This window comes from Puntigrus tetrazona, chromosome 10, assembly GCF_018831695.1.
Source record: "Puntigrus tetrazona isolate hp1 chromosome 10, ASM1883169v1, whole genome shotgun sequence".
NCBI classification, from domain to species: domain Eukaryota; kingdom Metazoa; phylum Chordata; class Actinopteri; order Cypriniformes; family Cyprinidae; genus Puntigrus; species Puntigrus tetrazona.
In genome coordinates this window covers 12131300-12144461 of record NC_056708.1, presented here as the reverse complement: position 1 = coordinate 12144461, position 13162 = coordinate 12131300, and the positions used below count along the sequence as shown (strand labels likewise).

The following is a 13162-nucleotide window of genomic DNA, read 5'->3' as shown; positions in this document are numbered from 1 at the left end:
ACTTTTTTAATGTTTGATGTGTCGTCTTGGGGGTAATTCATTGCAAGTTTATTATTTTTTATTCTAAAAAAAAAAGTATTATTTTACAAGTAACTAGTAAAGCAACCCAATACTTTTTTAATTAGAATGCAATATCTGAGTTGCGTTTTCAAATAAGACACTTCAGTTACTTTGATTGCCATGTATTGACTGACAGCTCTCATGTTGCCATGTTGAGAGAAATCAGGAGTCACAAAACAGACTCTGTAACCAATAAAAACAGTCACATTCAAACTTGGAATATTATACAAATCTGTAATAATTATACAATATAAACAATATAATATGTTATATATACAATATATGTATTTTTATATTAATAAAAATAATATATGTGAAATATACTGGGCCTACATAGTTTAATGTATCTTTTAAAGGATCTTCTATGGAGTTTGTATTCAAGTTAAAACACTTTGCTGTTGTTGATTTAATATAATCTTTGGTGGATTAAATTTTCCTTCTCTGTTTCAGAAACATCAAAATAAATCCATGTGACCTTGAGCTGTTTTCATCAAAAAACAAACAATTGAGGAATCACCGTCTTGAATGTATGACTCCCAGATACAGACGTCTTATCTAGGTTTAGAGCGACTGTGTAGTAAACATATTGACAGCATTGTAAGATAACATCTAGCAATGCTGGCGAAGTTCATCTACTTTGGCATGTCATTTTATTCATTTATAATGGTAACTGAAGACATTTATTCATAAAGCCTTTAACAGCAAGAATTGAAGAATAGCTGTATTTCAGTCTTTATCTGTACTGAGATGGCACAATTCAGAAACTGCTGGCTTCATCAGTCAGGATTTTTATTCATCTGGTACATCTCAAAAAGCTTCAGTGACACTGAAACGAAATCAGAAGGCCAGCTGTTCTACAGCCTCATTTGAAATCAATGAGTGAAGTTCTTCCTTGTTTCTTCAATACGGTGTAATGCCTAATCTAAAACGTGTTTTATGCCCCTAATCTTTGTATTCACTTATTTGTAACAGTTTAATTAGATGCAAATTGTAAAGCAAAAAGGGAAACACTTGAGCCACACTTAAAAATGTATTGAGTTGCATTAGAAACAAATTATTAGACCAAGTGACATCTGCAAAGAAATGATAGAGCTTTTCCCAGAACTACTTTTTTTTCTCGGCTGTTTTTCAATGACTTTTATTCAGCTGCTCCCAAGGTGATTTTTATTGTGTGTATGAGTTTAGCTCCCTCGAATTCACACAGGTTAGTTCTATAAAGAAACTATAAAGAAAAAATCTTAACACACAAATAACATGAGAATTTTTTTTCTGTCACACCATAGACACATTTTAGACACATTGATACACCAACAAGCCACACATTATTATTTGGGGTTATTGGTAAAAGTATAGTTCACCAGCAATAAAATTTTGTTAAAAATGCACTCACCCTCATGCCATTCACGATTTATATGAGTTTGCTTTTTTATTAAGAGTTTTGATTAAATGTACCATCACTCACACCACTTGCACACCAACTGATCCACTGCCGTGAATATGTACAGTTAGAATGACAAACCAAGCACAATAATCAATAATAATTATTGTCTTGTGAAGGGAAAATCTGCATGTTTGTAAGAAACTAATCCGTTATTAAGCCATTTTAACTTTAAACCAGTTCATAATGATTCCTTTGGAAATTCAGATTTTTTTCCCAATACTGTTCTGAAGGTGAAATAAAATCAGCTACATCTTATATGGCCTAAGGGTGAGTACTTTTTCAGCAAATGATGGTTTTTGGCTCAGCAATTCCTTTCATGTATCACCTAACTGAAATAGTTAATTTATAATAAAAACTCTTTCAAACCATGTTACCTTTATATTCTGTTACATTTTGTTTCTTTTTTATTGAATGGCTTCCACTATAAATTTGGCACAGGTGCAGAGATTGTTAATTAGCAGCATTCTCATTTACCCTTCCTTATGAGAGTTCTGTCTATTATTCTTTTAGATCTTAGTGTTTTGTGGCAGCAGTCATCAAAAATGTATTCTCATGGAAGTGTGCTGCAGTCTCATTATAAAAAGAAATTTCTTCAAAGTCTTCAAAGTGTCACAATGGGACGGAATCTAAATCTGAATGGAATGGGGGGGTGGAGAAGGTGGTCCTGTGGATTGCTGATGACGGTGACACAACGTCTGCAAGAAGTTATATAAGGAGAACTCCATTTGCTCTGACACCCCATTCCAATTCAAATGTAAAATCCCTCACTACAAACAACTTTTAAAATCTGAAAATCCCAATGCCCTGTGGGATAAATAAAAGTGGCGGTTGGTAAAGAGTGACTTGGTCTAGTGAGCAGTAAACAGAACGAGATACATTAAGTCACTTCCTTGAGCCAATAAACATATGGCGTCATGTTGAGCCTTATGATAAGCCCCCTATTGAATACCTGAACAAGGGATCTGTCTCCAAGATGCTGTCTTAATCATGATTCAGCAGATTTGTGTTCCAGCCCAAAGGCAAGATACTAGCTTGCTTGTGGGAGAAACTCAAATGTAGCATCTCCTTTCGCCCCGCTGCTGCATCAAACCCGTATGGTTTGATTGGACTAGATGGCTCTGCAAAAGATCTCCGGTCTCTCTGGTAATCTCGCCAGCTGTCTGCAGCGGAGGTGCAATCCTACAGGGTTCCCGCTGCAGTTAGCCAGGGATTATTTTTTCATGATAAGGTCTGTATCTGCTCTTCCTGTGGCTGCTGCGGCCCATGCTCCAGTGAGGACAGCTTTTGCTTATTAGTCTGGGTGACATGCTGGAGCAGAGGGGCTGTGTTCTGCCTTGAGGACACTGTAGCTTTGAAGAAGTGGAAATGAGAGGCATTTCCCCGGCCGAGTGTGGGGGAAGTAGAACAGAAGTGTGATATTGCATTAAGTTTGGGGTGAAATAGCTTCACCTGCTTATATCCAGCTGCACATACGCATCCAGAAAGCCACAACAAAGTACAACTGATAAATTAGTGTTGTTTTCAAAGGGAATTGTATTTTTTATTATTATTAAGAAATTCTGTGGATGTCGTTGTATGTTGAAATTGTTGCATAGTAAGTTTCTTTGCATTTCTTTCTAGAAGAAAATATTATTTGCAGAAAACACTGTTCAATATGAATATAATGAAAAGAAATTCTAAGTTGGAAACAAGGCAAAAATTATTTTTACAAGAAAAGACTTTATTTCTGTTTTTGTCTGCAAAATTTCACATTTAATTCAATGTGTTACTGTCAGCAGTGCTACTTCTAGGATCGAATGAGGAAAAAACTAGAGTAGTCTTTAATTGCAATCCAACAGAATACAGCGTAAGCATAAACACAGTAACACAGAGACATGAAGACATCTAACAGCCAATGCAAGATAATAAACGACTAAACAAGAATAAGAAAAGCAAATATGGGCACACACATGGGGAGCAAAACACCGCAAAAGGGAACACAAGTTTGACATTACTCCCCCCTCCTTCAAACATCCAACGAGGAGGGGTGGGAGGGAGCTATGGAAGAGGACAAACACTTGGGGAGGGGGGCCACAACACAGTCCACAGGGGCGACGAAGGATGTAGGACACAGAAGGGAGCAGGAGGAGTCCAGCATGACCCAGGCCATAGTCATGGTGGCCCAAGGTGGAGCCCATAGAGGGCATAGTCATGGAGGGGGAGGAGCAGCTGCCAAATCCAGGGGGTCGACAGCTAGCAACGGAGCAGGTGGAGTAGGAGTCCGATGTGGACACAAAGGGCCCATGTGCCAGAGGGATGCAGAGGATCCTGGGGCCCAGGGTAGAACGTGCTCAGGCGACTGACATGAAAGCTGCAATCCGGAGAGCCGCAGCGGAGCCAAAGGGACTGAGGACTGAGATGGTGCTGAGGGGATAGTGGAGCCTGAGGAAGCAATAGGGACAAAGCGATGAGGCACAGCCAGAGAGATGGAGTCTCGCCAGAACGAGGTGGAGCCAGGGGGAAGAGCAAGCCTAGTGGAGCTGGATGATCAATGGGAGACGGTGGAGGTGAAGGAGCTAGGAGCCGAGGTAGAGATCTTGGGTCAGTGGGCCTAGGTGGAGTCCGAACCTCGGAGGCGGAGTTAGGAGACACTGCTACCACTTCAATGCTGGAAGATGGCAGTCCTGGCTCTCCCCGTGTTTATGGTGGGCTGAGAGTGAGCAGTGCAGCTGCCAGACTACAGGGGAGGAGGAGGTTGGAGCAGGTGGGATGGGGGGCATTTTCTAGGAGCAAGTACTAGAGGTCTGGGAGCCCCTTGGCTGGGCATGGGTAACTGAGACGAAGGAGGGCTGGACAGGACCGGTGGGAACAGCAGGAGAGAGGGAATGGGGCAGGTCCGTCTCCTAATCAATGAGATCCTCCTCTACCCCTGGCAGCCCAAGATGTCCAGTTATTTCAAATAAAACTAATTATTATAAAGAAATGTAAGAAATTTAAGCCATATAAACAAGTATTAAAAACATATGCAGTTTGACTTTTCATGTAACTTTAAAAGTTTAAAGTTTTAACTTTTAAATTTACAGTTTAAAGATGTGGAGATCAAGACAAAATAATTTATTGTTCAATATTGTTTAGCATTTTATACCACTTTTTATTAAGAATATACATAAAAGTAAAAGGCAATTTTTTCCCATTTCTAAGATAAGAAGCAGCAAGTCCTGAAAAGCTTTGTAAATCTGTTTATTTATATTACTCCCATTATCATGCGTTTGTTGTTCATGTTGACTCGCTGCCTGTTTTGTAGTCCTAGATTTCTTATCCGCTAATAAAAGAAGGAACCAATTCCATGCGCTGCTGGTCAAACACACTCCATTACGGTGGGCGGTATTGTTGGGTTGGGGCAAGCTCAGTCCATACTACATACACTGTTTATCCCTTTCTCCCTCAGAAGGGCAAGTTAAGTGGCCCTGGAAGCGGGACTGATTTCTGTCTGCGGTGTGCCGAGGTAGAAAAATGATGGTAAATGTAGTGGGGTTACTGATCAATAGTGCATTTCTGCACAGTGTGAAAACAACATCACTCACGCTGGAAGAGAACAGTGATTTTTATCAATATGTTATTTTTTTCTGCTTTTCCTCCACCCAAAGCCTAAAAGGGTGGGTACAGTACATTTAGCATTTCATTTTTGTGTACATCAAAGCTCCAAAGCCTACAGCTCAGAAGGTCGCGCTTCAGCTGATGAAAACTTTCGAATATATTGAAGTTCCTCCAGAATGGCTTCTGATGTTTTGACCTACATAACATTTACCCCCAAATGTTCCTAATAAAATATTTTATCACCATTTGCAGCCTGCTTCATATCCTTCTCCTTAAGTTTTGTTGAAGCACTGCATGTGCCCCTCAGTCTATGAACAGTGCTTATGCATGATGTATTGTCTTAGAGCTTCTTAATGTTGTATAGATGTAGAGCGAGTGAACTTTAAAATCGGTGGAAGAATCGTTGCCTTCTAAGCCATGACTAATTTAAGACCAAAGCCTCCAAACACTCCAAAGTAATCCCCAGTCTTTCACTGCAGTCTGCAACCTTTGATGAAAGTCAATGAAGATCAAGGGAGCCTGTCAAGCGCTTTCCAATTTGTCAAGCCTAATATAAATGAAAGTCACTTTTTTTTTTCTGGGGAATATTGCGTTGTTGAGTTCTGAGTTCCTTTCAACAGGTTATTTGCTATATGACTAACCTATTCTGAAGAAAGGGAGAGGAAAGAGTTCAAAAACAGTCCATGGATGTTTGTTTCATAATTTATTTCAATAAATGTAATTTTATTTAATTCACTTCCTTCAAGATGGTTCAAGTTTACTGAGAGTATCTGTACCATTCCTTTTTATTTTTTGATTTATTTTTATATAAACATTGTCCAACAGACACCAGCAAGTAAAGTTATTGTATCTCTCTCGCCTCCCCTGAGCCCATGGACTTTTAACAGACCCCTTATGGTGGTGGTATGACTAGTTATGTTCGGCCATAAGTCTAAATGAACAATATAATGATGTTATTGAGAGGACTAATTATAAAAAAAATTGTTATATTAAAAATAAGACTTGAAATGGAAACATAATCCATGAGTTTTCAGTGAGTAATAAGCTTGGTACAATTTTAGTAAATCTCTGTGTCTGTTACAAATATTTACTTAGTTTTGATGACTAATGTTCTGAAAAATTCTAAAATATTCAAAGAGGTTAACTGTTAAATAAACTAGCATAAAAATAAAAATTGTTTATATTTTTAATGCTTTGAGGTATTATTTTGTAATAAATGTATGATGAGATTCACACTTAATAAAAAAAAATCTTTGATGTGTTTTAATAAAACAAATAATAATAATAATAATAATAATTTTCTGTGCTCTTCAGTTTGTAGGAGAAACTTTGAAAGAGCCAATGGTTTGAGTTGAATCACATAATATACTCTTATCTGTCCAAAAGTAGAATATATTTAATTACATAAGGAACTATATGTTGCTTCTAATATTTTATATGAATGCATGAAAAATCTTTTTCCTTTTTTTTTGCATCTGTCAGCAGGGGTTTTACTAATCAGCCAATCTTTGACTCTTCGTGGTGCAAACAGAAACCTCTCCCACGCACTGTTCTTATTGGCTCTGATGTTTGGCCAGTATTTTTGCCTTCAGTGTGGACAGAAAAATTACTTGTCTCTGGGTTAGACATGTTGTTTGGGGACATTTCTGATATTACATAACATCAACACAAACCAAGCTCGGATTTTTGTTGGTAAGGGTAAAAGGTAGAGGGATGTCTCCCACAGTGCCATTTTACCTCGTCACAAAATCAGGGACCAGAAATCAACCTTTCTGTCATTTTCTTTGACACGTTGTGTGCAGGTAAACAAACTATTTCAAATTCAATTGTGTTCACTAATGAGACAAGGTCAAAGAGAATAATCAGTTAACATACAAGGCATCTTAATCATTCATTGAAACTGTCCTCTCAGGAATAGTAAGTCAATTCTGTATCATGCAAAACAAAAATTGCTTTGAATCTCCAGCATTAAAATGCATGATATCAGCTCATAATTACTGCTCAGCACAATGAGTCCAATTATAGCCAACGAGGACTAATTTGAAAAGTCACCTCAGCAGTTTGGGTAATTATACACCTACAGTACAAATACAGAAATGCATTTGAGTTGGTTGTACCATGTATATTTTACACTAATTAGACATTTTACAGCTTAAAGAGCTAACAATGTGAAATGTGGCTGTGACTAAGAAGAATAATACAGCTAACAGTGTTGTAATCTATATTGACTGCTAACCCAGATTTAATCAGAGCTGGTTACATAGTAGATTGGCTTCAAAATAAATTTAGCAGTGCATGCAGATTTAAATGGGGGGAAAAGGATTATACTGACAATCCTAAGCATATGTTTTATCTCGGAAAATGTGGAGATTTTTAGAAATGTACATCTAACCCTACAAGATTACAAGACTACCTTTTTATTTTAGTGTTACTTTATTCTTTTTCTTTTTTTACATGTTCGGATTATTTTTTAAATTAGCAATCAATGTTTTATTAATTGTTTTTTAGACACTGATTCGTTAAAAAAATGTATCTAAAAAAAATTGTGGAATTAATAGAAGCCTTTTGTTTATTTATTAAATATATTTATAAATTAATTATATTAATATTAAAGCATACATGTAAATATACTGTATGTATTTGTATTTATATATATTTATATATAAATGTTTGTATTTATATATACATAATAAATATACACTGTATACAGTGTACATAATGTACACACATTATAAAAACAAAAACCTTTATTTTGGATTCGAATTTATCATTTGACAGCACTAATCTAAACTAAGCCTTTGAGGAAGTCTGTTATTTTTACAGGAATCACAATAGCATTGTATTAGCCAGATGTTTGTTACTTGTTGATTTTAATGCACAGATGACGGAAATTTCTTCACTGATTTTGCTGGTTTAAAGATGGCTCTAGTGTGTGTCGTTTTATTTAGCCAGGATCAATAATCTTACTGACCTCACACACCATATCGCCATCTGCAGGTGGGTTGTGTCCTCACACGCAGATGCACAGGCCGGATTATTCCTTGAAGCGATCAAAGCCTATAAAACAAATGATATATTTTTGTAGACGACTATTTTAGTGAGATTTTCCTTTTAATTTTTGTTCGGATTTTTAATTAACATTTCAATTTGCAGTGGTTATTTTATATTTAATTAATTATGAAAAATGGTTCTAAATCAATAGTTCGGTTTACAGTAACAGCTCTTGTACAGCATTGCCAAATGGCCATTCTGCACTGCATGTAATCTCCCATAGGCTGGCTGTTCAGTGGCTCTTGCAATATTAACTGTTTTAGGAATCTGCAATAAAGCCAAGACAGTGCTTCTTGGTTGCAAACCTCCATCAATCATAAAGCATGTTGAGATAGACCAGCAGAGCCAAATGGCCAAGGCTGGATCTAGTTACGGCTCTAGTTATGGCTATTGTTTTCAATAAGGGACAGCTGTGCTCACATCAATTTATCTTCCTGCTCTTTCTCATTTTTAGTAGAGTTTTCTTTGTCCTTGTGTGAAAATCGCATGTTATGCCAGATCTATCTATCTATCTATCTATCTATCTATCTATCTATCTATCTATCTATCTATCTATCTATCTATCTATCTATCTCTTTTATTATGTTGTTTATTTTTTTGTTCAGTCTAACCTTTCATTCATCCATCCATGCATCCATCAAAGCAACAGCAGGTGAATTACTAACAGCGTTGTGCATTAGTTATGTGTTTCAGTGTGTTAATATGACATTATTTGGCTGCTTTCCTGTGCATGCTGTACGTGTGGCAAACTGCAGGTCATTGTGCGATTTGAAATGTCGTTATATTTTATCCTCTGTGTGAAATGCTTCTCATAAAACATGGATAAACTCATTTTGGTGGGCCAGTTTTTAATGTGAGTAATAGTTCACATATGTGTCATCACATGGGGTTCTAGAGGGAAATAATAATACACCCTAAATAAACCTGTGATGATAGGCTAAATTTCAGAAGAAATAGCCATGAGATGTGCGGGTAATAACAGTCATTTAACAGACAGACACAAGTGACTGGAAAGATCAGACGGGTCATGTGCTGTATATGTACACACAAACGCTACCGTTATTAGCCTGTTAGTCACTTTACTAGAAAGCTTCATAGATATATATATATATAGATAGACTGTACATCTTACATGCCATTGCCATTGGTTTAGCTTTAGTTTGTATCGAGAAATACGTTGGAAACTGTTGGCACTGTTTCTTCAACGCTTGCTGATTAGTAAACGAAGTTAAAACGGTTACATACCCTGACAGTGCTTGTGAATAGATGCCTGCTATGCCGACACAACTCTGTGACAGATAAAAAATGTGCAGGCCATGAGCCGCTCCCTGTATGAGATTTGTCATCATATTCAGTCCAGTTGCTTCAGGGTCAGGACTCAAATTAATTCCTAACTGACTACAGCAGACTGTGTGAGTGATAGTGGAGGCTGCTATTTTTGAACAATAGAAATGCATGTGTCTGCTGGCTGGATGGATGCAATAGTGGCACCAGGTCATTTTAAATTGCCCTGTAATTTACTAACATTTTTGTGAAACCGCTCAGAGGAGTTCATTACTGCGCAATAGCACTGCAGGAAAGGATGTCCCTTTAAAACCCATTAAAACTTTGGGCCATCCTAACACGTTTATATACCATTAAAAATGACTTTTTCAAAGTTATAAATAGAAAAGAGGTTGTTGGAGCATGTTTCACGAGAAAATTCCATTTAAGTTTTTATTTTTCAACATTTAATTAAATGTGTTAGATGCTATTTTGTGTGGCATTTGTATTTAATTGTGAATTTCTTTCTTCGGTCTAACAGCTGCGATTACCAAAGAGTCAAGCAGATTCATTTCATCTCATAAAACTGAATTGCAATAAAATTAATTTGTTGAAAATGTACTCACCCTCGGGCCATCTGAGATTTAGATAATGTTGCATTGGCGGAACAGATTAGAAGGCATTTAGCATAACGTCCCTTGTTCACTAAAGGATCATGCGCAGTGAATGGGTGCCGTCACACGCAAGGAAGCCTTTGTTTCTTATAAACATGCACCTTTTCACTGGAATGTTAATTACTTCTGAATTATTGTGATGTTTTTATCAGCCGTTTGGCTCTCATTCTGACGGCACCCATTCACTGCAGGGGGTCCATTTGAAGAGCAAGTGATGCAATGCTAAATTTCTCCAAATCTGTTTTATAACAAAGAAACAAACTCATCCACATCTTGAGTGGCCTCAGGGTAAATACATTTAAATTTTAGGGTGAACTATTCCTTTAAACTTTTATAAATAGCTTGTCACATTATCAAGTCGCTTATTTTTATTACAAAACCTTGCATGGTGATGGAAACAGGTGTGCCAGCAAAGAAGAGATTGTCTTTTGTTTGTTCACATTGGTATTCAAAGCAGCAGGTTACTAGAAATATTAGAGGTCTTCGTTATGTATTACAGCAAACAATTCCATGCCTCAAACAGAGGAACTTCAGGGAGGAATATTTGTAAAATGCCTATTGTTTTGCTGCACACGCTGCTTTGTGGGCGTCAACAGTATTGCTCAAAATGAACAACAACAACAAAAAAAATCTTTCTTATATCCCAGAACTTAACAGTTAGACGAAACGAATGATAATCACCATTACATCTTCATTTCTTACTCATTTTGATGTTTAAGAACTAAACGACATGACGGTCGAACATCTGTGCGATCTGTTCCTTGCCTTGAGGAAACCGCAGCTTAGGCATGAAATGTATTCAAAGGAATTAAACATCCTAGATCAAGTTTAACTGTGAACATACATCAAGCCTCTTCGCAAAGTCTTTGATTTGATGTTTTCGCACCGCTTTGTAATTCGAAATGAGAAGAAGCAACCTTCGAACATGTAGTACAATAGCACCTTTTCCTTGTCTTTCAGTGAAATTTATTCCCAAGGACGCAACACTCATTGTTAGTTTAGCAGAAGTTATCACAGGAGAGAAGACCTCCTCAGTTCACTGCAAGGTTAGCAAGCCTCCTCTGGGAGAGACGCTCCGTTCTGTTCAAACAGATTCTCCAGACTGAAGATAATGGTGGTGTTGCGCATCCTTTAAACATAACCTTGAGTTGGGGACTTGGGGTCAAAAGAATAAGGTTTTCTTTAGTGCATGGGACCTATAGAGGGGTCATCTCAAGTGCTTCCGTAATGAATCACAGTCTGGATTAGAAAGCCAGTGCACTGTGAATGATGCAGTTCCTTCATGCAAATGTACTCGTCACTGCTGTCTTATTGTCTAAAGACGACTGTTTCAAAGTTTTTCTCCACACCGTGATGAATATTCAATAGAATATGGTTCGGTGTTGCGCTTAAAGGATTATTTCATCATTTACTCACCGTCATGTTGTTTCAAACCCATTTCACTGTCCATGAAACACAAAAGCAGATGCTTTTTTTTTTACATTGAAAACGCATGAAGACCAGGGGCGGTTAAGCTCCTAAAATGACAAAATGCAATAAAAAAAACCCATCATAAAATGTAATTTACATACTGTGTTGCAAGTAACTTTATTTGAGGGAAATCCAAAAAGGGAAAAGAGCAGCGCGAACATTTTTCTTAACATCTCTTTTTATGTTCTACAGAAGAAAATAAAATCATAATGGTTCGAAAGGATATGAAAGCAAGAGGAAATGGCAGAATATTCATTTTTGAGCATATATCCCTTTAAATCCATGTCTGAATGGTGACAGACAAACTTGTGGAGTGTGACAAGCATGAATGGTGCTCTCTGGGATCAAGGAGTTCAGAATCATCCTGTGTCGCATGTCTCAGACTTTGTGACACTAATGAATAGATTTTGTGAGCTTTGCTTCAGTTTTGGTCCTGAAAGGTCAACTTGGGGGATTATTCTTTAGCCAGATATTTTTGAAGGGATTCGTTTTTTAAAGAAAACTGAACATGGGCGAAATGCCATGTTAAGATTACTTCCTGCTTTTGCCTCTGTATTATTACAGGTTCGATCTTTGCCAGGCGAGCTGACCTTTGTTAGCGTTGTTTGTGTTGCTACTCGACAAATAACCTTTAATAAAGACATTCTAAGCATTTTAAATAACTAGTTAGTGCACCAATGGCAATCTATCCATCTATCTATCTATCTATCTATCTATCTATCTATCTATCTATCTATCTATCTATCTATCTATCTTAAATAGACTCTTTCGTAAACAAAGTCACTTGTTTTTTTTCTGTGCACATCAGTATTTTTGAATGAATCACTTCAGTGTGTGAACAGTGATTTATTGACTCACTCTTAAAGACTTGTCACTTGTTTTGCTTTGAACCAATCAGATGAATGAATGAGTCCATGACTTACTCTTAAAGAGTTATTTGTCGCCCCCTACTGGTGTAACCATGTACCACGCAGAAAGACTCCACCATTAATCCACAAATTAAAAGCAGTTTTAACTGATTTGTAGTGCCAAAAGAGTGTAAAAACTACTTTTTATAGTCTTTTAGAGACGTTAGATATTGCAAAATTATGCTAATTTGTTCAAGGTGCTTGCAACAGCCTCTTAGTTCATAGTTCATAATTAGTTCATAATTACGCCTATCATTTAAAAAAACAAATAAAAGAGCAATTTTTCTTCTCCATTCATACTGGTGCATGTCAAAAATTAAATGAAGGCACCAGTAATTAGAAAACACATAAACACAAGCATGCACAAATGTGCAGAAGTCACTTTTTATCAAGACCGAATTTGACAAAATGATAGTTTATCGCTAGACACAGCAGACGGGGCATTGAACATCAGGTGACAGTACGAAAGTGAGCGCGCTTGAATAGTTTTGAGTGACTCTGAATGCCAACCGGAGATTGAGTGTCAGATATTTCCAGCTATACCAGCTGTATTAACTCGTCGTCTCCCTCAACGTAATTTGCATAACCATGCGGAATGATAATTGACATTTTCAACATAGCTTCCCTCAAACTGAAGTGATTTTAGCTCTCATTCCAATGCATCTAGCTGAATTAATGTTATCTACCAGGAATGGCTCAACCGGAGTAACATTTTTGAT

General features: G+C 37.1%; 1 protein-coding gene across 1 annotated transcript in view; it reads left to right on the top strand.

Annotated features, from left to right (window-relative positions):
* opcml (opioid binding protein/cell adhesion molecule-like) overlaps window positions 1-13162 on the top strand; it is a 120166-nt gene that overhangs the window by 41635 nt on the left and 65369 nt on the right. The window lies entirely within an intron of this gene.